This window comes from Ananas comosus, linkage group 17, assembly GCF_001540865.1.
Source record: "Ananas comosus cultivar F153 linkage group 17, ASM154086v1, whole genome shotgun sequence".
NCBI lineage: Eukaryota > Viridiplantae > Streptophyta > Magnoliopsida > Poales > Bromeliaceae > Ananas > Ananas comosus.
In genome coordinates this window covers 6,541,933-6,546,832 of record NC_033637.1, presented here as the reverse complement: position 1 = coordinate 6,546,832, position 4,900 = coordinate 6,541,933, and the positions used below count along the sequence as shown (strand labels likewise).

General features: G+C 44.6%; 1 long non-coding RNA gene across 1 annotated transcript; it reads left to right on the top strand.

Moving 5' to 3' along the window:
* LOC109722946 lies at positions 847-1,189 on the top strand. Its single transcript, XR_002219575.1, has 3 exons — positions 847-886; positions 984-1,051; positions 1,168-1,189. It is a non-coding gene; the product is annotated as an uncharacterized LOC109722946 (long non-coding RNA).

The following is a 4,900-nucleotide window of genomic DNA, read 5'->3' as shown; positions in this document are numbered from 1 at the left end:
AATCCAAGGTCTAGATGGAGAGAAAGGGCTACCAATGTAATACACTGAATTTTTGCAAATTGCGGAATTCGAGTGTGAGCAATGAAGTGGGGAACTATTCTACATGTTCTAAATGACTTGGAGAAGTTTTTGACCAAGTTAGAGAGTGATTGGAGGGTTAAAAGTGAGAAAATGCATTGAATGGGCGAAATCAGCCTTTTTCTGCTTGCTGTACCGGTACAGCCATCACCTTGTACCAGTACAGACTGGCAGAAATCTGGCAGCAAGGCTAATTTGGTCATTTCACATCTTGATCTCATCCATATGAAGCCAGCACGACTTCTGGAGCTCAGTGGAGGTTGCTGAGGCTCAGAGCACCCTTCTTCTTCATTTCTCTCTCTCTCTCTCTCTAGGGTTTTTCTCTCTCTACTTAGAATTCGTCGTTTTGCGCCGTTTCCGCGCCGCGCTTGTTGCTCGCTGGTTTGGCGACTTACAGGAGGCTTCCAGCACGTGGGAAAGAGGAGCTTTGCTGTGTTTTTATGAGGTTACTGCGAGGGGAAGCTGAATTTCAGCTTTAGAGAGGTAATCAACTCGATTTCTCTCTAGTTTCTGGTTTTATATTGAATTTGGATATCTTTTCGTGTTGGTGCTTCGAACTGGATTAGGAGGTGTTTACAGCAGTAAAGAGGAGCTTTGTTGGCTGCTAGTTATCCATTTAAACTCTGTGGAACTTGCTTTAAAGCTTAAAATGGCTAATTAGTAAACTATACCTCAATTTCGGAACTATATGACGTTTACTTAGTCGATTTGGTGCAATTTGGATTTTTTTCTTCGCAGCAGGTCTTCGAGTCTCGTTGAGCTGAATTTGTACTCTTAGAAGCTGGTTTGGAAGGTATTCTAACCTGAGGTAAGCAGGGATTTCAGTTAGAAAACTGAATTCGCAAGATTCCGACTATCTTTGCTAATATATGATGATTTTGATGTCGTTTTGTTGTTGATCGCAGCGGGAGTTCGACCGACCTTTGGGTCGTCCTTGGTTGGCTTTGGGAAGCCTTTAGAGACTTAATTGGAGGTACTAAAGTGAACCAAAACAGTGATTTATGTTACTACTTGATACGAGATGTGAATTGAGCCGAAATCGGACATTTCGGCCGTAGATTTAATCCGATCTTGACGTTTGTTTTTCAGCAGCATTGGGGCTTCGTTGAGCATTGTGGGATGTCTTGTGAATGGGTATTGGAGCATAGTAATCTTTAGGTGCTTTGATCTAACCAGAGCCAAAGTAAGCTCCCCTAGTTCTATATGTATTAATAGAATCGCCGTTTAATTATACACCTAGTATTTGTTAAATGGGCTCGGAATGCGTCATTCATGACTTATCATATGTGAAATAGCGTCATATGCATAAAAAGTACTCATGCATAAAAGTATTCTTGTTTATTCATAAAACATCAGAGATCAGTTTATAATTTTATGATAAAAACATATATACAAAGTATTTCTATCATCATATACAGTTGATGCTTAGAACAAGATGTAGTTATGCACTAAAATAGATAACAATGACATCTCCTGACTCTAATAATAGAGAACTATAATGCTCATGACTATGTTGATAGTGCCATACTAGTGAAAGATTAATAATGCATGTTCATTTAGCTTTACCCTTACATGTTTACAAATCTACAGTGGATACAGCCTTTGTTACTATGTGTATTGACCATTTCCGATCAGAGAATCGAAGGTTCGACTTGCATAGGGAAATACTGAAAATTGGAGACATTTGATAATGACCTTTGCTTTCTTGCCATCGTCTCATTCAACACCATCGCCTTGTGAGGTAGCTCCATACAATCCGCACTATTCCGAAGTTGGCCTACGCGACAGTTGCTCGCCTCAGTGCGGATTGGATGCCGAAGTGATATGTCCAGGTGAGTGTAATACTACCTACGGCCATTATCGCGCTGCGCCAGCTACTAACCTGGATAAGTCTAGTGAAATGAAAATGACATGGAAAATGATAATGATAAGTAATGATGAGTATATGTAATGAAAGTAGTACTTACACTAAAAAAAAATAAGTATTAAGATACTCATCATATATTCTTGATTATAATTACTGCATCGGAAATCAGTTTACTGTTGATACAATGCCTGTGTACCCGGTTAGCACTGCACTAATTTCTATATCATGCATTGTGCTTTTATTACTTTCATACTATTATGACTCCAAATGTGTAAAATTCCGCCGAGCTACGCGGCTTACCCACTGGAACCTATTGTTAATAGTCTCACACCCTTTTGTGGTTGTTTTTACATCTAGAGCCTCTCAAGGATAACCCTAGAGGCAGGATCCGTCGGCAAGGCGAGTCCGCTCTAGCAGACATTGCTAGGATATCATGCTAGTCGATCACCTGCTACTCGGCGCGACCGAAGTCGATAGTCCTTTGTCATAGAGAAACCACCCATTAGCTACCTATATCGCTGTTTTATATACAACTCGTAGAGTATATGTACCTTACTTGGACCGGTGAACATGCAGTTGTAGATACTTCTCATTCATGTCGAAATTTGATTGTATCTTTCTCTTTTTACTTTTATTGAATATATATCGACTTGTACAGTTGCTTCTGCAATCAGATAGGACTCCTCTTTGTTTATTTCCTACATGACTCGGCTTTACTTCCGTAAACGCCTTTTATATACTGTCTGTATTGGCGGTCTTGTGCAGTTGCATTATCTTCGCTGTACCTCGGCTTGACAACCACCCTCTAAGACCGCCAACCACAAGCCAAAGGGTGAAAGACTTCTCCTTTGAAACATCTCAAGTCCCAAGCTCAAGCACCAACAAGCTGGTAAGGGCAAAAATGAAGGGGATGCTCGCCAAGCCAAGCTATCCTCTTCCCTTCTCTCCTTCCTCTCTTCTCCTTCTTCTCTCTCTAAGCCAGATTTGGGAAGTGAGCAGAGGATAAACCTGAGAGTAGAGAGGTATATATAGACCCCATCCTATTGTAACAAAATCAGCCTAGGCCTCCAAAAACCAATATTGATCACAGCACCGGTCGGAGCATTTTCAACCAGAGGACCAAGGTCTCATACCCTTCAGCAAGGAGACCGGTCTTTCAGCTGCGCAACCACCGGATAACCACGTTCGAACGTTCCAACCTGCGTGGGACCGGTCTCTCTCTGCGAAGGGGTGCTCGTGGACCAGTCTCGCCCGCCAGGGACCGGTTGCCTTAGGGCTGCCGCAACACTGCTCACTGGGGGACCAGTCTCTCTTTCCAGGGACCGGTCCCCGAGAGTAAAAACTCTGAGGACTTGTCCAGAATTCCAGTTTTCGAACTTTTTAGGTCGGAAAACATTCTACAACCCTCCACCAAGTGTGGAAAAGCTCGAAATAGATCCAAACACTCGAATCTCGCAATTTGCAAAGGTCCAGTGTGCTACATTCACCCCTCCTAAAAGGGAGTTTCGTCCGCGAAACTCGAAATGACAAATACCTCAAGCCTCCATCTGAAAAAGATGGGGATAGCGCTCCCGCAGTGCGCTCTCCAGCTCCCAAGTGGCCTCGCGCTCGTCGTGGTTGCCCCAAAACACCTTCACGTAAGGAATTTCTAGGTTCCGCAATCTTTTCACCTCGCGAGCCAAAACCCTCAAGTGTTGCTCTTCAAAGCTCAAATCATCCCTCAGCTCCACAGGCGTAGCGTCCAAAACATGAGCCGGGTCGTGGATGTACTTCCGAATGACCGATACATGGAACACATTGTGTACTCCCGATAGGTTTGGCGGTAGAGCGAGTCTATACGCTGCCGGGCCTACACGCTCCAAAACCTCATATGGTCCAATGTATCGGGGGCTTAACTTACCCCGGATTTCAAATCTTCTAATTCCTTTGGTCGGCGAGACTTTCAAGAACACATGGTCTCCAATCTGAAACTCTAAGTCTCGTCGACGTCGATCAGCATAACTCCTCTGCCTACTCTGGGCTGTCAACAATCGCTCCCGAGCAATGCGAACCTTGTCCTCTGCCTCCTGGAGCACATCAGGGCCTAAAGCCAATCTCTCACCAACTTCACTCCAATGAAGTGGCGATCTACACTTCCGTCCATAGAGTGCCTCGAACGGTGCCATCTTGATGCTTGCTTAATAGCTATTGTTATAAGCAAACTCTGCCATCGGTAGATGCTGCGACCATCCTCCTTGGAAGTCAATCACACAAGCTCGAAGCATGTCCTCGAGAGTCTGAATAGTACGCTCTGACTGCCCGTCACTCTGGGGGTGGAAAGCAGTGCTGAAATCCAAGCGCGTACCCAAAGCGTCCTGTAAGCTCCTCCAAAAGTGGGATACAAAACGGGGGTCTCGATCCGATACTATAGAAGTAGGTACCCCATGCAATCGCACAATCTCATCTAAATAAATCTGTGCGAGTCTCTCACCAGTCCAAGTAGTGTGGATAGGTATGAAATGTGCCGATTTCGTCAACCTATCCACAATCACCCAAATAGCGTCATGCCCGGCCTGTGAGCGAGGCAATCCCATCACAAAATCTATGGTGATCTTTTCCTATTTCCACACTGGAATCGGTAGACTCTGCAGCTTCCCCGCAGGAACTCGGTGCTCAGCCTTCACCTGTTGGCAAGTTAGACATCTAGCAACAAACTGACCAACATCCTTCTTCATCCCGGGCCACCAGTAAAGCAACTTCAAGACCTTGTACATCTTGGTGCCTCCCGGATGTATAGCATACGGTGCTCGGTGTGCTTCTTGAAGAATATCCTCTTTGATGCCCAAGTCCGCCGGTACACAAAATCGTCCGCGGAAACACATCAATCCATCACCGTCTAAAGTGAAGTCACCGGTGCAACCATCAACCATCTTAGCTCGAATCTTTTGCAACTCCGAGTTGGAAGCTTGCTTTTCT